This window comes from Sciurus vulgaris, assembly GCF_902686455.1.
Source record: "Sciurus vulgaris genome assembly, chromosome: 4".
NCBI lineage: Eukaryota > Metazoa > Chordata > Mammalia > Rodentia > Sciuridae > Sciurus > Sciurus vulgaris.
In genome coordinates, this window is record NC_136464.1 from 185,168,978 (window position 1) to 185,188,647 (window position 19,670).

Here is a 19,670-nt window from a genome sequence, read left to right on the forward strand (position 1 = left end):
CACTGGCCTCACGCGCTGGCCTGGAGTGCTGGCTGTCTTTGCAGAAGCAGGCGGAGGACAAGCCAGGCTGAGGGACCGCTTACGAGCAGGGTGGGGGGACCAGGGAAAGGTGCGGGTGTCGGTTTGGAGCTGTGGTCAAACTTGTACACTCCAGAAATAAAATGGCCCCGGATGGGGGAGAAACTCGAAGGCGAATGGGAGGGAACGAGCGCCACCTCCCAGGAGCGCTGCCTGCAGAGCCCGGAGACCCCCTCTGCGCTCCCCTCTTCACGGCTGAACCTCGGTGCTCACTGACACTGTGGTTGCTGGGCTCCGGTTCTGGTTGCCCTCCTGCAGTCGGTGACAGGGCTCTTTCTGCCTAGTGGTCACGAACGTGACCTGTTGCTGGGTCCTGGGGCCTCCCTGCCCCCTGCTCCCTGGTGACCCTTCCTGGCAGCTGCTCCTCCCCTGGCTGAGCTGCCCGCTCAGGTTGCTCTCTCCCTTCCACTTGCTCCTGCCCCGGCCATCCGCTGGCCTCCCTGTTCTGCAGAGCCTCTTCTCCTACGTGAGCCTCGTTGGCGCTTTTCCAGCCTTGACCTGCCCAGGCTGCCAGCAGCCTCAGGCGCTGATGCCCTTGTGCTTCTTGGGGCTCTCCTCCCAGTGAGTCCCCCTGCCCCTTGGTTCTCGGCGGACACTGCCGTCTCAGCCTCTCCTGTTCCTCGGGCCACCCGCCCCCTCCTCTCTTCCCCCACCCAGTCTCCTTGGGAGTTCACCTGCTCCCCTGTCGCCTAGACCCCAATGGGGGCGTCTGCGCTCCATACCTGCCCAGATCCTCCAGCCAGGTGGAAACATTCACTCACACAATGGCAACCAGGTATTTTCACAGGGATATGGTTTGATGTGTGTCCTCTTGAAAGATGGAATCCTAGTCCCTGTACCTGGGAATGAGGGTATTTTCAGGTGATCATGTTGGGGGAGGTGAGCAGGGCGGGCCATGACCAAGGGTCACTGCGTCCTTATGCAAAGGGAAAATTGGCACAGAGACGGATGGACAGACACAGGGCGTGTGTGCTACAAGCCAAGGAGCGAGGCCTGGGTCTGCCCCACAGCCCAGGAGGACCAGCCCACAACACCTTCCCTTCTGGCTCCTGGCTCCAGAACTGCGAGACAGTAAGTTCCTCGTTTCACCGTACCAGTTTGGGGGGCTTTGTGCTGGTGGCCCTATAAGCAAGGGTTGCGAGGGGGGACCCTCTGTGGTGCTACCTAGGGACCCAGTGCCCTCCAGGGGCGTCTCTTCACCAACAGCTTAGCTCCACCCCGCCTGGGCAGCAGGTGTGCCCACTTCACAGCTGGGGAAGCAGGCGGGGCAGCCAGCAGGCGGCTCTCCAGTGGCCAGGCCCACAGCTCTTCTGCCGTCCCTCTGACCCACCAGCCCAGCCCATCAGGTAGCACCAATGCCCGCTCCTGCTCATGCGCATCTCCGCACTTCCCTGGGCGAGAGGAAGGCCAGGCTAGAAAACACATCCCTCCGGGTGCCCTGGCGGGGAACCTGGACTCAGCTCTTCCTTAAGAGGTGCTGATCCACACCATGGCCAGACTTGGGCTTTAGAAGGAACTCCCTGAGGGCATGGAAGTTACAAGTCTTCCAGGTAGAAAGAGTCACTGTAGGACCAGGTGGAGACAGCAGGGTGGGGAGCAGTTGGGACTCTGGAAACCCAGTCAACAGGCAGGCCTGGTGGCTCCTGGGGTGAGGAGGAGCAGGCAGCCCAGGACACTGCTGTCCTCTGGCTTTGGGGCTAGGTTTCCATCAGCAGGAGAGGGATGTAGAGAAAGGTGGGTCTGCAGAGGAGGATGGGGTGCCAGCTGAGCCCGCAGGAGGTACGTCAATGTGCAGGGACGGAGCTCAGGAAGGTCCAGGCTGCTTAACAGATATCAGAGTCTGAAGCAGGCAAGGTGTGCGGGCTGACATATTTGACACCATGGTAGTGTTACAGGCCAGGCTACATGGGCAATGACTGAACGATTCCATTCACCTTGAGACTCCATGTCACGTAGGAAATGCATCTCCCGTGGGAAGACCCCACCTCTATACCCATCAACAGGTGCTTAGCATGACATATTTGGCAACACAAAATGGCAATTCTTATAAATGAAAAATTGTTCTCTTTTTATTTCCTATTTTCCTAAGCACCGTATCATGTTAACAGTGATGTCAACAGTGGTTGTCTAGATGTCAGTAACCATTCTTTAGTTCATACCTAAGTAAGGTCATTTTGACCCGCTTCCCCCTCTGCTGATGATTTCAGATCCCATGATGTTAGTTTGTAATTTTAAATCATAGCAACAGACACTGTTGATTGATGTACTGACTTATGGTATAAAACCCCCTGCAACCCTATGGTCGGGGCTGTTCTCCCAATAGCCATTTTTGGGGTGTTATATGAGACAGTCAGCTGGCCGGCTTAATAAAGACGATCAAATTAGGACTTCTTAGTGGTGATGGGTCTGTTCTTCAGTTGTGCCCCATAACACAAGGGTCTTCACAGACTCGAGATGAAGGGGGCTTCAGAAGATGTCAGCCAAGCTCCACCACGTGGCAAAGAGGGATAGGAGGGAGGGAGGAAGAGGGAAGGGAGGGAGAGAAGGAGGGAGGGAGGGAGGACAGACAGCTAAGCTCCGCCCCAGTACAGGAAAGAAGGAAGGAAGGAAAGAAGAAAAGATAAGAAACAAAAGAAGGCATTGTCCAGAGACCAACAAAAAACACCATCTTAAATGATAAAATATTACAGGCATTAAAGGAAGAAATAATTTAGGAATGCACAGTTGCTTAATGCTGCTTCAGAAATTCCAAAGAAAACAGAGTACGAAAGTACTGTCAAGGGAATGGCAAGCTAGCACTGGTTTTCTATTTTATAGTCGTAGAACTAGAACCTTAAAAAGTTTTTTAGTTGTAGATGGACACGATACCTTTATTCTTATCTATTTATTTATTTTTATGTGGCGCTGAGGTTCAAACCCAGTGCCTCACACGTGCTGGGCAAGTGCTCACCACTGAGCCACCACGCTTGTCCCAGACTAGAGACTTTTAGAGCCCTAATTTTAAAAAATCGCTAGAATGATAGAAAAATTCAGCAAGATGACTGCATACAAGATGCATTTAAAGAAGAAATTCTTACATCGTTAGAAAATGAAATGGAAAAAAGTCCTATTCATAATGGCAGCAAAAAGTGAGAACCGCCGGGCCTGTGAGCGTCCCCTGGGTTCGGCCTGTGAGTGTCCCCTGTCCCCTGGGCTCCTCGTGCCCTGTCACAGGCGCTTCTTACCGACCGGCGGCACCGCGCAGGGCCTGGCAGGAGCCAGCTGCTCCCGGGGGCGGAGGCGTGGGAGCGCCGCTCCTAGGTCCACCGCAGAGGTGGCTCCGCCTGGGAACCCCGCGGGAGCGGGCAGGGCGATCAGAGGTCCGGCCTCGGCGGGCGGTGAGGGGGAAGGACAGCGAGAGGCCGCGGGCGGACCTAGGCGCAGCGCGGAGGAGCGAGAGCACCGCCGGCGGCCACGGGTGCGTGTGTGGGGCCGCGGACGCCCGCCGCCCGCCGTGGCAAAGGCCGATTGTAAGTGGACTAAGAACCAGATATAAAGCAAGATCATAAATCAATAAAAGAGGAGGAAGCGAATGTTTTTGAGATCCTGTGGGCAGGAAGCCATTTCATGTAAGAAATTAAGTTCAGAAACCATGACAGCAGCGCCCGGATTCGACCACTTGGAGACAAAAACCTGTCCGGTGAAGACGCAGGAGTCGAGAAAGGGACCGAGGGAGGCGCCCGCCGGGCTGCGCGGACTGACCTGGGGAGAGCCGGCCCGGAGGGAGCGCAGGGAACGCCCCGAGGCCCACAGGGAGGAGGCCGGCGGAGACTCAGGGCCGAGCCTGCTTCCACCCGGGGAGACGCCGAACCGGAAGCCATGGGTCCTGCCGGCTGCTCCGCAGCCGCCGCGGACCCCCTAGGTACGGCCGGTGGTCGAGGCTGGTCGGGGGCAGGAAGCCAGTCGGCCAGGGTGCAGGGCCACCGAGCTGCCCCGCTGAGGAGGCGCCTGCACCCTCCTGGACGGGCTGCGACGGGGTCCCTGCGCCCCGCCCCGCGCCTGGAGCCGGGGGCGCGGCACCCGCGCGATGCCCCGGGGCTGGCGTCGCGTCCGCCCCGCAGGCCGCCTCCCCGGGGAGAGGGCTGCTCCTGCGGGTTTCCGACACCCGGGCTCCTGGGCCCTCGCAGCCGGGCGGCCGTCCAGGAGCGGCTCGCGGAGTGCAGCTGACAGATTCCAAGGAGCTCGGATCTGAGGGCGACGCAGCTTCCCAGGGCTCCGGGCACCTGGCCCCGGCGAGCTGGGGCCCCGGGCTCTCGGCCTCTTTTAAGACAGACACTCGGAACACGTTGCCTTCCCTTCCTGTTCAGCAGGAAGCCCAGCGGCTCCCCGCAGGCTGTGGTGCTCCGCTGTCTGAGAAGGGGGACAGTGTCAGGGCCCCCCTCTGTCCCCACCCCTACCTCCGCTCGCACTCCCTCCAGGGCCGTGCTGGGCGCAGGAGCTGGCACCACAGCCCCGGAAGCACTCCCGCGGGTCCGCCGCTGTTCCTCTGGGATCCACCTGAAGGAGTGGGAGGAAATGCCACAGGCCGCCCGTGCCCGGCTCCTGCGAGTCACAGGAGAGGGAGCAGGAGGCTCTGTGGGCCTGCTCAGATCCCTCTGATGGACGCTGCTACTCCGGCTGCCTTTCCTGTCCTTGGTTGCTTGGAGGGAGCGCAGGAAGCAGAGAGCGCGGCTGATCCCACGGCTGTGGTGGTGACCAGAGGGCAGGCCAGCACTCCCCTGGCATGCTCAGGGGGCTCCTGGTGACAGAGCAGACGGCTCAGAAGCAGCCCGAGGAGCTGAAGCCTCAGATCTGACCAGCCTGCCAGTTAAAACCTCAGGAGCAGGACGAGCTCGGGGCAGGGCGTGAGGACAGAGTGTGCTTCGGTTGTGCAAATGAAAACCCGAGTCACCCCAGTCAGGGGGATGGTGAGCTCACACCCAAGTCCTGGAGGCCCTGGGCTTCTGAGGTCTCGGGGTGGCATGAGAAGCTGAGCTAAGCGCGTCTGTGCTGCCAGTGGGGGGCACACTGCTCCCAGCCTCAGTGCCGCCGTCCAGAAACAGTGGGCACCTGGCTTCCCAGTCAGGGGGTACAGGCAAGAGACTCGCTCCCTGGAAGGCCGACTTGTTACTGCACTAACCCGTTGTTATGGTTGGAAGTGAGGTGTCCCCAAAGCCCACGTGTGAGACAACGCAGGAGCGTCCAGAGGCGAATGACCAGTGCTCGCGCCTTAGACGCCGCAGTGCATCGATCCGCCGATGGGATTAGCGCACTCGCGGGTGGATGGGGTGGCTGGGGAGCTGGGTCCCTGGCTCTCCATTTTGTCCTTGCGGAGGGAGCGCTCTGCTTCCTGCTGCCTGTCCCCAGCTGCTTCCCTCCTGCACACCCTTCTGCCGTGATGTGCTGCCTCCTCCCGGGCCCAGGGCAATGGAGCCGGCCTGAGGCTTCTGAAACTGAACTCCCAAATAAACCTTTCTTCAAAAAATTGTTCTTGTCAGTTCCTTAGGTCACAGTGGCAAAGGAAGCTGGCCAAAATAACCGTCGAAAACATTTTGAAGCTACAGAAGTCACCAAAAACAAATTTAAAAAGAAATAAGAAGAAAATAAGCATATATATATATTGAAATATAGCACATCAAAATACGTGGGAAGCAGCAGCGGCCGAGGGAAGACTGTGGCGGGAGGCACACGTTTGAAAAGAGGAGACGCCAAGCCAATGATCTAAACCACCCGCTCAGAAACCCAGAAAAAGGAGCAGAAGAAGCTCAGAGCAAGGGGAAAAGGAGAAAGCAATAAAGAGGAGAGAAATCAACAAAATCTAAAATAGAAGAACCACGCAATGGAAAATGAATGGAAGAGCAAGCGTGCTTTTTGGAAAGATCAATACAATTGACAAGCCTCTGGAAGCGAAAGGGAGACAAGGCACAACCCACCGATGGAGAGTAAAACAGAGGCTGCCACCACGGTGCGGGCAGTGAGGGAGCTCAGAGGCCATAGAGGCAGGGTGGACCAGCTGCTCAGAGCCACGCCATGACTCACCGCGCCAATGACAATTTTAATAGCCCTGTGAACACTACTGGAACGGAACCTCTGATTTAACCTCCCCTGCCGCCAACCTCAGAGAAGCCTCCAGGTCAAGACGGTTTCTCTGGATAATTCTACGGAAGTTGAGAGCAATAAAGCAAATTCTATGCAATCTCTTCCAGACAGGTGGACTTAGTATCTTTTTTTTTTTTTTTTTTTTTTTTTTAATGAGTCACGGCCTCTTCTGTGGCATCCTATCTTCAGGCAGGAGTCTCTTGCCCAACCCACACTCCAGGGGAGAATCGGATGCGTCCTTCTGGGGAGGCCTCTGAATTGGGCCCTGTTTTAAGGCCACTGCACGCTCTCTTCTGGTCAGAGGACCTGGGAAACTGTTGGGAAGGGGCCAGACACCAAGGGGAGCTCGGGCAGGGCAGAGATGAGGTGGGGAGAGAAGGCCTGTGAGACTCGGGAAGCCACTGTCTGGACACAGGTGTGCAACCTGAACCAGGGGACGGCTGTGGTGGGGCAGGGCCTGGCCCCAGAGGCCACCAGAGGCCACCCTGTTGCCGTGTCTTCCTGGCTCTGGTCCCTCCTCACAGCATTTCTGGGGAGATCCCAGGGGAGTCGGCACGGTGTGCAGGCCATGTGTGTTCCTGACACGGAGTGTTCTACTGTGCAGTTAGGACGAGGGGGAGCTGTCAAGGCCATGCAGCTGCTGACCAGCCCGCCCGGAACCCAAAACCAGGCAGGTCTCACTGACTCTGAACCTCGAGTCACTCCCCTTTCTCAGCTTGGCCTTGAGGGACTGTTGCACGAAAACACACTGGGTCGTTTTGCAGAGCTGGCAGAGCAGGACCAGGATAGGAACACGACAGGTCCTGGATCTGCAGGGATACCAGCTCCCCTGTGGAGGACCCTTCTCAGGGGCTGTATCCATCAGCTCGGTGCAAGGGGGAAATGGACATTTTCACACGTTCCTTACTTCTCAGCCTTCTAAGGACGAGAGCGACACACAATAGAAATGCGCAGCCCGAGTACCTGCTGTACCCGGATCGCCAACCTGGGTCAGGAAGGGACACAAGTGTCCGGCCCGCTCCACCCTTCCACCAGGACTTCCTCCCGCCGGGCTTCTCTATCCTCCCCCTCCGGAACCCCAGACTTCCTGGCTTGTCCTGGACTCTCTGAAAACCAGTCCTTGACTGTCGGGGCCTTGACCTGGCTCCACACTCCTGTCCTGGGGGTTAGAGTTCATCTCCCAATGGTTCACATTCCCTGCACTACCCACTGAGGTCAGGCGTCTGCCTTTGTGAAGTTCCTCTTCAAGCTGCCTGTAGTTTTACCAGGGACTGTCTCTCTTCTACACATAAGAGAAGATGTACTCTTTTTTAAAAATAAATATTATATTTCTTTATTTTTATGTGGTGCTAAGGATCAAACTCAGTGCCGCCCACATGCTAGGCAAGCGCTCTGCCGCTGAGCCGCAGCCCAGCCCAGAAGGTGGGTCTTGACAGGAGGTGACTCTCAGTATGCTTTCCCATTCTCCAGCTCGCCCTTCTGTTCTCTTAATAACATCTGGACAAGAAAACATTCTTATTTTTAAAAATGTACATTAAAAGTTTTTATAAAAATTTCAAATTTAACATTTGTGAACATGTTGTTAAGTCATACACCTGATAAGGGGTCAGTAGTCAGCATATACGCAGAACTAACAAGAGCAGCCAGTACAAAACATTCAAAAAGAGGAGAAAACGAGAAAGTCCCTTCTTCAAAGCAGACATACCAGTGGCCATAAGCACGTGAGGAGATACCGGTGTTAAGGGATGCACGACCCACCGTCTCGCATCAGCAGGCGGCCCAGACAGAAAGAAAAATCCCCGGGTTGGGACGCATGCCTGAACTCCAGGAGGCCCCCACATATAGCCCTCCAGAGACGGGGCTCCTGGCTCTCCCCGGCCCTCCACCCCCAGACCCAGCCCGGGGGCTCCAAAGCCCACTCCGCCTCAGGAGCACCTCCGCCCTTTTCTGGGAGAGAGACAAATTCGGCAAACGTGTGACCCCAGGGTGCAGGAGGGAACCTGGACTCAGTTCTTCATTAAAAAGTGCTGATCCAGCCGGGTGTGGGGGCTCGCTCCTGTAACCCCAGCAGCTCAAGAGGCAGAGGTCAGAGGATCATGAGTTCAAGGCCAGCCTGGCAACTCAGGGAGACCCTGTCCCAAACTAAAAAACCAAAGGGGCTGGGGATCCAGCTCATGGTAGAGCACTCTTTGGTTCAATCCCGGCACTGGAAGAACAAATCCCAGAAACAGCAAGTGTGGTGTCAGGGACGTGCAGAACGTGAAGGGCCCAGACTGGCTGTCACCGTGCTCCATGGCAGAGTGTCTGTCTCTGCCAGAGCCGCCCTGCTGACTGCTGTAGCTCTGCAGGGGCTGCTGGGGTCAGAGGTGTGTCTTTCAAGACTGACCATTATGTGAATTTGAGAATGGGTTTTTTCATTTCTGCAAAAATCGCTATTTGAATTTCGCCAGGAATCCTAGCTTACTTTAGAGCCCTCTGTATCTTGGCCTGGCTTGCGACATTTGTCTGCACTCGAGTGGACTCTCCTCTGCACTGTGGTGTGGTGTCGTGGAGACGTTACCCTGGGCAGGGGTAGAGTGCTTGCCTAGCAGGCGGGAGTCAGCGTTAGGATTCAGGCTCAGCGCCGCATGTTGCGACCCCTTTGTCAGTCGCCTCCGCCTTTCTCAAAATACCTGAATTACTGCCCCATCCTGCCTGAAACTTGGGCGCGTACCTCCTACCAACAAGGATGCTCTCCCTCACTGCCCACTGCCATCCACGTCAGGGGCACACGAAGCCACCTGCCCTGGGTCCCCTGCAATGTCCTTCTTGATGAAAGGTCCAGTTGGGAACCACTGGGCACCAGCCGTGGGGTCCTGGCTCCGTCCCTGTGACCCCCGCCCCCTGCCTTTGACCAGGCACAGCGTGTGGCTACAGAAGGTGCCGTGGCCTGGTGTCGGCTTCGGGCAGGTCAGCCTCTGCACACATGCACACGCTGTCCATCTGTGAAGACCTGAGCTGGCCTCGCTGCCTCCAAACCCAGCAGCCCGTCGGCTCTTCGCGCTCTGACCTGAAGCTGTGGCCTTCCGAGGAGACTCAGGGTTGGGGCTCCCACACTGTCCTCACAGCCGGGATCGGTCCTGGCTGTACCCAGGCATGAGGGGAAGACAGTGCGTCTTCTGCACAAGTCATTGAGCACACCCACGTGATCACCCAGTGGCCAAGGCTGGGCAGCTCAGGGCCAGCAGAGCACTGGACAGTGACAGCCACCTCTCCACGCTGGTCCTGAACCCATGCCCACTGCACCTCTCTGTCCACACACTGAGGCGAATCCCGCGTGGCAGGAGCACCAGGGCTGAGCTCCCCGGGTGAGTGGCCTTGGCCGTCAGTGTGGCCTGCTGCCCACCCAGCCCCACTCACACCGTTTCTTCACAAATGTGGGAAGGACTGGAGGGTTGGTCCCCTTGTCCTTCTGTGTCTGTGTTCACTGCTTTCTCGCTTTTTTGAACTCAGGACACACTCGCTGCAGAAAGGCAGGCGGTGCAGCAGCTTGTGAGGGAAGAGTTGGCAGGGCCGAGATGGGCTCACTGATCCCCGGCTCCTGGGTGAGGGCAGGCACTGCCACAGCCCACGCAGATGTGCACGGGGCAGCACGGGGGGCGAGCCTTTTGCCCGGGCTGCACAGCCCTGAGCAGAAGCGGGCTCTCTTCCACCTGCCCCACGCCCCTCTCTGCACCTGGCATCTGCGTGTCACAGGCACATTCCTGCCCATGGGAACTGTCACCGCGCCTGGGCCGCCCCGCTCACGCTCACAGTGCCCACGGAGACCGGAGCCACTTCCAGGCCTGGCTTCCCGCAGGTCGCGTCCTGTGCAGGGCAGTCAGTGTCACAGGGCACGGTGGTTTGCGTCTTTGTGCACGAGTGACTTCTGTAGGGATCTATCCTGGAAGGGCCTGGCCTGGGCAGTGGGCAGTGGCCAGCTGCTGAGGGAGTCCCCTTTCCTGCCCCACTTTCGGGGTGTCTGCTCCCCACACCCCGTGCTGTCCGTGTGGCAGAATTCTGGGCATCCTGAGCCTTCAGCGAATTCACACGTGAACTGGAAGCCGCGGACAGCCCGGAGGCCCTCGCCTGCAGTCCACCGTCAGTGTCTCCTCACCCACCTTGGCCCCGAGCGCGTGCTGTGCGTTTATCGTGCCCTCTGACGGGCCGGTGTTGGCGCCCCAATCCAGGATTAGGATGAGGGCTCTGCTGCCCACACTACCCTGCTGGTTAGTGGCCTCGGCTGCCCTGCTTCATCGGCCTGGGGCAGAGCGGTCCTGCTTTTCTCTAAGGCCCCTTCTCCATGTCCTTCTGAGAGGGACACAGACACCAGCCAGGCATGGGGCTGAGCTCTGGGCAGGACAGGGAAGCACAGCTCAGCCCGGGAGGCAGAGATTCACGTCCTGAGCTGGACACCGTGAGGGGACGGCTGGCCGAGTCACTGTGCCTGGGGCTCTCCAGTTGAGCCCAATACTGTGACCACGCTGTGGCTGTGTAGGCATCCGCTGGACCTGGTGGCAGTCATCTTGGCTGCCATCACTGTTTGGCCTTCCAGGTGACCCCAGGGCCATCCCAAGCCCTACAGGACAGGCAGTGTTGGTGACACTTGGCTGAGCTGGGGTGCCCTGGCCTGCCTCTTGTTGACGCTGACATGCTGACACTTGGGACAGGCCAGGCGTCTGGTTGGCCTCGGCCTGCTTCATCTGTCAGGCACACCTGCTCCTCCTGCCTCGGGGTCAGCGTCCTCCTGTCTTGCTGTCCAACAGCGCTCGAAGCTCAGTAGTGACGCTGCTCTGGGCTCAATCCCCAGCAAAGAGAAAAAGTGCAGTGGCCGCCCTGCGTGGCCATTCAGAGCGCTCTGCGCTCTGCCCACTTCCTCTTCAGCGCACCTTTGGCTGGCGGGGGTCCCGGGTGGTGGTCACAGCCCCGCTGCCGTCCCTGACTGCCCTGTGCGGTGTACACAGGGCGGATCCCACCTCGCTCTCTACCCTGGGGCCAGCTTCTCGAGGAACGTGTCCTGTAATTGCTGGTAATTTTTATAATGCTCATAAAAACTTTAAACAGCTCTACCTTTTCAGAAAACCCGCAGAGGTCATATGGAGCTCCCAGGTGACATCTTGCATCTGTGGGGTCCATTTGTCAACAACCCGAGTCCATCCAGGCCAGTGCCCGTCTGCAGCTGTGGTGGACGGTTCAGATGGCCTTGGCCTTCTCCCTGTCCTTCTCCTGGCCTGGCTTCCACTTATGCTCACCCAAGCTCCTTCTGTGCTCTTGGTCCGCTGTGTCTGGCTTTCCTCTTTTCTGTGACAGGGCCCAGCCCAGAGCTCGGTGAGCCGGCAGTGCCCGCCATCAGCCCAGGGATGTCCCAGCCTGTGTGCCTCGTAACCACAAAATCAGAGTGGAGACCGAGGTCAAGGGTCTGCAAGTAAACTTCCATCCTATCTTAAGTCATTTTTATTGAGCTTTGTGACATAAAATGGGAGATGCACTGTGATGCATTCACGCACACACGAAGCGTCTCGATGGATCTCACCCTCCCTCCTCCCTCCTCCCGCCCTCCCCGATTCCCGTCTTCTGTGCTGCTTCTTTTTTCATGAAAGCCCCTTTTTCTCGCTTCCCCGTGTGGGAGAAGATGTTAGGCCCCTGACTTTGAGTCTGGCTCACTGCACGTGACGTGAAGTCCCTGCCAACGACGTGGCTTTGTCCTCCTCTGTGGCTGCGCAGAACTCCGTGTGCAGTGGCCCCACCCTTCTGTGCCTTCCGAAGGCTCCTGGGATTCACTTCAGGTCTTGGTCTCCCTGGGCCTGGACATGCGTGCTCCCCCTGCCGCCACCCACAGGCTCTGGCCACACGTCCGCCTCCATACCCAACGCCGCACCTCTTGGTCCCCAGCATGAGAACAAAGCATGCCCTGCGCGGGGGCAGCTGTGAGCAGGTCATGCTATCACCCCCCTTGGAGGCGGGACACCTCGGTGCCTCTAGCCAGCTCTTCTCCTTTTCTGGTTTTCTTCCTTCTTCCTGTGTGGCCTCAGGGTTGAGGTCTTGTGGGCAGGACGGCAGCATCACCCTGCCCAGTGGGCTTGAAGGGACCAGCGGGCCTCAGGGGCCTGTCACACTTCCTGTGAGCCAGGCTCCATGGGTCCCAGGAACAGCCCACGGGCAAGTCTCCAGAGCAGCGGGGCTCTTACACCACACTGTTCAGCAGACGTCACCCAACAGACCTGTCTTGGTCCCCAAGTTCTGCTGTGAAAACAGAAATCCCACCTGAAACCTGAGCTCATTCATGCCTGAGGGGGCCTACAGCTTCCAAAGTCAGCACCAGGCACAGGAAAGAGCCAGCCCTCCCGCCCTCCCCGTGCATCTGGTAGGGACAGCCAGGCATGGTGAAAACATGAGGTTAAGGGATAAACAGGGTCCATTCTACTGACCCCGCATACTTTGCCATAAGAAGGAATTTACCTGGCTGGGCGTGGTGGTGCACACCTGTAATCCCAGTGACTCGGGAGGCTGAGGCAGGAGGATTGTGAGTTGAAAGCCAGCCTCAGCAACTCATTGAGACCCTGTCTCAAAATGAAAAATATAAAAAAGGGCTAGGGATGTGACTCAGTGGCTAAGCGCCTTGGGTTTAATCCCCCATATCAAAATGAATGAATGAATGAATGAATAAATAAATAACAAAACAAAACAAAACAAAAACAAGACAGTTTACCTGCAGCCCTGCCTGGCTTAAGTCCACAGGATATGTACTCTCCTCGGCAAACTACCTTTATCTGCAGGAGAAACACAGGCCCTAAATGATAAGAGGAACGGAAGTCCCCCTGGAGGGGGAGGAGGGGTGTGACCCTTACACAGACCCGGTGGTGGAACCCAGGAGATAGGATACGCCCCTAACCGTAGGTCTGAGAACAGGTTCCGACTGGAGCCCGTCTGCCTGGGTCACAGTGACCTACCCTGGTCATGGCAGCAGGAACTCGGAAGTCGGACATCGTCCTGTGCTCTGTCAAAGTCCAGAGGTGGACCTGGGCGGACTCTCTGGAAACTTCCCTGGGATCCCCACTAAAACGTGAGTGTGGGAGACATGTGCTGCCCTTTCTTTGGCAGACCCCTCTCTCCCCCGAGTGCCTCTCTCCTTTCCCAACCCTTTTAATACACTCACGCCTGCTACTCAGGGTGCCGTGTCTGAAGTCCTTCTGATTCCAAGAATCGGGGTTTGAAGGGGGCTCCACGGTGCCTGTTTCCTGCAGACCCCAGCCCTGCAGCACATCCACACCCACAGGCCCAATGCAGACCTGCCCCGCTGCATTCCCAGCAGCTGCCGGGTGAACAGCGGGCCGTGGACACGGGCAGTGCCCAGGATCCCGGGGACAGCCCGTTCTCCCGTCCCCCTGGTGCTGCCTCTTGCAGGTGGGTGTGTGAGAGGTGCTGGTTTCCCTTGACCTAGTTACAGGGCCGGAGCCTTCTGGAGCTGAAGCATGTGGAGCCCTCTCACCCCAGGTTCTTGTGATCAAGAGCTGTAAGGTGAGCCCCTTCCTGGCTGCCCGCAGCGGGGAACAAGCTAGGTCCACTCCTGGCACAGGTAGGGACACAGTTCCTGCTCTTCACGTGGCCTGTGGAAGGCCCAGTGCTGCAGTTCTGGTGCTGCCCGCCACCTTGGGGCCAGCAGCCCGCAGGGCCATGTGACCAGCCTGGTTCTGTGGGTTGCCTTTCACACGCTCTGGTGGACGGCACTTGGGAACCTCTGGGGCGAGGTGGCAGCGCCACTGTTGCGTATTGAGACCGCACGTGCTATCGGAGGCACAGCTCCACGCTTACTTGCAAAACTGGCTTTGATCATCTTGAGTTATTGTACCGTCAGAAAAATCCCCCAGCACCTGAGGGCGACGAACGCCTCCTCCCCGGGCAAGGGAGCCGGAGCCCCACCAGCACACCTGGGCTGACCTCCTGCAGCGGGTCCTGGGCTCTGATCACATCCAGGGCCAGAGTGCGCGGCCGCCTCGGAAGGGGCAACGCCAGCACCGAGGTCGCTCTGGAAGGTGCCTGGCGCGGTGCTGCAGAGGCCCGTGGCTCCGGAGGGGCCTCAGAAAACCAAGCAGGGCTGTTTCAATTGCTCCTCTGCCCCACCCATTTCCTGCCACTGAGCAACTTGGCACAGTTCTGCTGGAGTAGAGGACCCGACACTGGACACGGTTCTGCCGATCGTCCTCCCTCTTGGGGGCCATGGGCGTGGCATGTGCCCAATGTGTAGTTGCTTTTTAATATTAATCATCAATATATCATTAGAAACTTACTGGAAAACATTGGGAAGGTTTTACTGTATTGGGACACAAAATAGTACACAATAAAAATTTAGTAGTAATACTTAGATAAAATACATAAAAATAAACAATTGTAGCTCTGCTCGAGTTAAAAGGAGCCTGATTGCTTTAGTATAATAATTTCTAAATATAGACGGATAGAGGCTTTCCTCTGAGCTTGGATGCAGTGTTTAGCCTTTGTTGCTTTCCTAGTTTTAATACTTGATTCTAGAGATACTTTACATAATAAGAATATTTAGGTTAGTCATAAATATAATTTGTATTTTTCCCATGTGTAGTCTAATTCTTTGAGAATCAAAATAAGATTGTAGTCCGCCATTAAATGAAATAGAATAGACTAAATATTAACTGTAAGTTGATTTCTTTGCCCTTTGTTGATAATGGTAAAAGCTTTTCACTGTTGATGGCTGGAGTTCATGGTGGGGGTGTTTCTCAGAAAGTCAGGTGACGTGTCTGCTCTGGAGGTTGAAGGCGGGCAGATGGCAGTGCTCGGTTTGGCTGGGGACGGGGCTGTTTGGGTCTGGGGTGTCACACAGAGGGACTGTGTACTTTGGGAAGAAGCATAGATTGTACTTTTGAAGGTTTTTCTTATTTTAAACTAACTGTAAAATGATATGATTGTTACTAAAGAAAAATGCATAAAAAGGCTGGCAAAAAATAAAGATCCAGACTCGGCCTCCGCACGCTCGTCTCGCTGCTCCTCCTCCGCGCCCGCCCATCCACCCAGGAGCCCCTGCCAGGGCAGGCCTGGCACTCCTGGCTTAGACTCAGGCGTAAGAGGCTTCAGCTCCTGAAGTACAGCGAAGGGACAGCACCCAGAAGCCCAGGCCTCCGGCCGCTGCCTGGCTCACTCACCTCGCCTCGCGACGCCCGCTGGGCTCACTGCTGCGCATCTCACGATCCGTCCCGCCTGCCAAGGCGACATGCTCTGAGGTCATCTACTGAAAGGCAGCTTCCCCGGCCTCCATCTCTGTGCTGGGCGGAGGCCCTCGGCCCTCCAGGACCAGTCCCGCCCGCCGCGGCAGAGCTGGGAAGCTGAGGCCCGCAGTGTGCGGACCAGCCTGCAGCCTGGTGGACGCCATCTCGGCCGCCTGAGGGACGCGAGCCCAGCACTGGGCTGCACGGAAGCCTCTGGAGGCCTGCAGCATGCAGTCTTGACCTGGGCACAGTTGTGCGTGACTGACGGGGCGCTGCCGTGCCAGCAGTGCTTCCTACGTTCCAGAATGGGGGTCGCTGCGCCTCGGTCGAGTCCCAGGCACAGACCCTAGGCAGCCACGGATGGTGGCTGGTCCGGTCCGCCGAGCTTGAAGCCGTTCTGTCTGTGCTGACGTGAGCCAGTCCGGCTGCAAGGCCAGCCAGCAACCCCAGCAAGGCTGCGGCTCTTGGGCTCCGTGCGGGCTTTCGCTCTTGCTCCTGCTGTCTGTGGCCAGCTCACTCCACGAGGCTGCTCTTATGCCACGCTAGTGAACCTGAGGACTCTGGGCACTTTCTCACAAGTGACCGGTGCAGACTCGGGTTGTTTCTGCATGAAGACGCCGCGCCTCGCAGATGTGGTCTGTTAGCACTGACCAGGGCCAACCGAGCTGTCAGGCCTGCGTGTAGCCCACCCCGGTGGGCTTCCCTACAGGCAGCCTTCTGGCGCCTGGACGTGGGCACGGAACATGCCCCCAACAGCACTCTGCACAGAGCTGGAAAGCCCAGGTGGAGCGCAAGGCCCGAGCTGGGAGTGTGTGCTGCGCACGCCTGCAACGCACCAACAGCTGCTGCGGGGCCTCCGGGCCTCAGGGAGCAGAATGCACCCTCCTCCCAGTGACCGGTCCACTAGGGCCTCAGCCCATCCTCTCCAACCTCCTTCATCTCCTCTTCCCAGGCACAGGCCTGGACAGAAGCTCGGTCACCAACTCAATGAATCCCAAGACTAAGTGCCCCGTCCCTGCCGTGGCAGTGACTCCCCTGGTCCAGTGTCCCGACTCTGCCGTAGCAGTGACTCCCTAGTCCAGTGTCCTGACTCTGCTGTGGCAGTGACTCCCTAGTTCAGTGTCCCGTCCCTGTTGTGGCAGTGGACTCCCTGAGTCCAGTGCCCGTCCTGTATACTTTGGTCATTCTGTCAAACGTCCCTCTCAGATTGCTGTGGCTTCTGTCTGGCTGAGGGACAGGCCCCCCTGTACTCCTCCAGTCCTCCCTGGCCACCCACACGCCGGTCCCTCAGTGGCCGCACACCCAAGGCTGCTCTCACCTCGTCACCCTGCAGACGCTGGGCTCCTAGCCAGAACCTCCAGCGGAGGTGCTGGTGGCTTGAGAGTGACCCCGTCTTTCTTGCCCACCCTGCAAAACACTTAGGCTGAGCTGAGGGCCTGTACACCTTCCTGCACTGTTTGCAGCAAAAAAAAAAAAAAAAAAAAAAAAAAAAAAAAAAAAGACAGACATCCAACACCCCGTGTCCCCGAGACAAGTCCACGGCAACTGTGGGCTGGCGACCGCAGCACCTTGAAGAGTCCCAACCCTGCCCTGCCCACCTGCCCTCGGGTTCTGGCTCCATCTGCCGCACACAGTGAATGGGCCACACCCGAGACCTTCCAGGGCCCCCTGGAAGCCCCGGCCAGCTCAGCAGTGTCCCCTGGGGCAGACCCGCTGCCTGTCGCCCACGCCCCACTGGCCTGGGAGGAAGTGGCCGGCCTGCCTCCACCCCTCTGGCCGCACACAGCCAGTGGCCTCCTGGGCTGCCCCGCGGCGCTCCCTCGTTGCTGGGGCTGTTCCAGGGCGCCCGGCCACCTCCGTGCCGGCGGTTCTCTCGTGTACTCTTCCATCTCCAGACTCTTGACGGCACGCTCCCTCTCACCCACTCTCGGCTCCCGAGAAACCCTTCAGAGCTCTTCTGCCTGGTGGATCCACTCCCTCTGCTGTCCTTGCTCCTCGATCTGGGGAGTCACGACGACACCCCCCTCCAGAATTGTCACTTGGCTGCTGGCACCTCCCCCCTCAGGACCCGTGGCTCTCACCCGCATCCTCAAGCTGACCTCAGGGCCGTTCAGGGTGTCCGAGGGCCAACACCACTGCCAGGATGCACTCGCCTTCTTCATCGATGGTTCTGGACCAACGGTGGGCGGAGTGCTCGCTTGAAGAGCCAGGGGCTCCGTGACAGGGCGCCTGGTCACTGGGCGCTGAGGTAGGGAGAACACCAGTCACTCAGGAAGGCTGTCCGAGCAGCGTGAGGTGACGAAGGGCAAGCGGCCCAAGGCACTGTGGCCACAGTGCCAGGGCCTTCTCCAGGAGCAGCACTGCCAGTGTCACCACCGAAGCTTCCGGCTCTTCCAGAGGACAGATCTCTACTTGAAAAGGAATGGCAGGTGATGGCTATGAGACCCGGAACAAGGCAGACATGATTTGGAGGTTAACCAAGAGTGCTGACCTTAAGTCCTTCGGGTAGAGGCCGAGGAGTGGGATAGTTGGGTCAAATGGTGGGTCCGTTCCAAGCTTTCTGAGGAATCTCCACACTGCTTTCCAGAGTGGCTGCACCAACCTCAACCCCACCAGGAATGTATGAGTGTACCTTTTCCCCCACATCCTCGCCAACACCTGTTGTTGCTTGTATTCTTGATAATCGCCATTCTAATTGGGGTGAGATGGAATCTTAGTGTAGTTTTGATTTGCATTTCTCTTATTACTAGAGATGTTGAACATTTTTTCATATATCTGTTGATTGCTTGTACATCTTCTTCTGTGAAGTGTCTGTTCATTTCCTTAGCCATTTATTGACTGGGTTATTTGTAAACTTGGTGTAAAGTTTTTTGAGTTCTTTATAGATTCTGGAGATTAGTGTTTATATGAAGTGCGTGTGCCAAAGATTTTCTCCCACTCTGTAGGCTCTGTCTCCATATTGTTGTTTCCTTTGCTGAGAAAAAGCTTTTTAGTGATGTGGCTACATCAGTATTTACAGCAGTCTAATTCACAATAGCTAGATTGTGGAACCAACCTAGATGCCCTTCAAAAGATGAATGGATAAAGATACTGTGATATACATACACAATGGAATACTATTCAGCTGTAAAGAATAAAATTATGGCATTTGCAGGTAAACGGATGGAGTTGAGAATATCATGCTAAGTGAAATAAGCTAATCCCCCCCCCCAAAAAAAAACAAAGGCCAAATGATTTCTCTGATAAGTGGTGATGATACATAATGGGGAGTGGGGAGGCAAGAATGGAGGAAGGAGGGACTGCAGAGAGGAAGTGAGGATGGGGAGCGGGGGGAAGGAGAGAACAGAATGAGGTGAACATCATCACTCTACGTACAGGTACGATAACACAAAAGGTGTGACTATACTTTGGGTATAACTAGAGAATTGAGTTGTACCCCATTTGTGTACAATAAATAAAAAAAAATCAAAGCTCACCAGGGGAGCCTGCCAGAGAAAGCCAGCTGACAACTCGTGGCCGAGAGAATCTTAGTTTTCCGGCAAAAAATGTCAACTACAAAACTTGTACCCACTACAAGTCACAGCATCCCATCTGTGGCTTTTCTGAGTTTGATAGTGATATTTATGTGGTATATTGATAAACAATAACAAAATGTTTCAACACTTGAAAGATTTGCAAACTCAGTTAAAACAATACTTTCCAAATACCCGATGTGGAACATTATAAACCAGGCATGGGCTAGAGGTCCACTCTGAGCACAGGGCAAATGGACTTTAACTGAATACCTTCAGTTCACTGATGTGGATTTTTTTTTTCCCTGTACCAGGGATTGAATGAACTCAGGGTCACTCAATCACGGAGCCACATCCCCAGCCCTATTTTGTATTGTTTTTTAGAAATAGGGTCTGAGTTGCTTGGTGCCTTGCTGTTGCTGAGGCTGGCTTTGAATTCGTGATTCTCCAGTCTCAGCCTCCTGAGCCTCTCGGATTATAGGCAAGCGCCACCATGCCAGGCACTGATGTGGATTCTGATTCAACATTGCAATGAAGCTTTAAAAAAATCACCAAACAACCACAAACATCAGATGCAAATGCTATTATCACTGCCTTTTCCAAGTATGAATGTGGAGGAAGAGAGACTTCCTCCACATGCTTCCATCGAAATCATACCCAGGACTTCTCCTGGCAGCGCTTCAGTTGTCAGTGCAGAGGACTTGCACATCTT

At 56.6% G+C, this 19,670-nt stretch overlaps 1 protein-coding gene and 1 long non-coding RNA gene across 2 annotated transcripts in view; both read right to left on the reverse strand.

Annotated features, from left to right (window-relative positions):
• Nucleotides 1-1,315: 1,315 nt before the first annotated feature.
• ANKRD10 (ankyrin repeat domain 10) overlaps nt 1,316-19,670 on the reverse strand; it is a 48,917-nt gene continuing 30,562 nt past the window's right edge. The window contains exon 6 of the transcript XR_013763519.1: nt 1,316-1,328. The gene's annotated coding sequence lies outside the window, so the exon portion shown is untranslated. The remainder of the gene's footprint in view (nt 1,329-19,670) is intronic.
• Nucleotides 11,786-13,009, reverse strand: LOC306659625. Its single transcript, XR_013763355.1, has 3 exons — nt 12,923-13,009; nt 12,673-12,773; nt 11,786-12,456 (listed from the first exon to the last, which is right to left on the reverse strand). It is a non-coding gene; the product is annotated as an uncharacterized lncRNA (long non-coding RNA).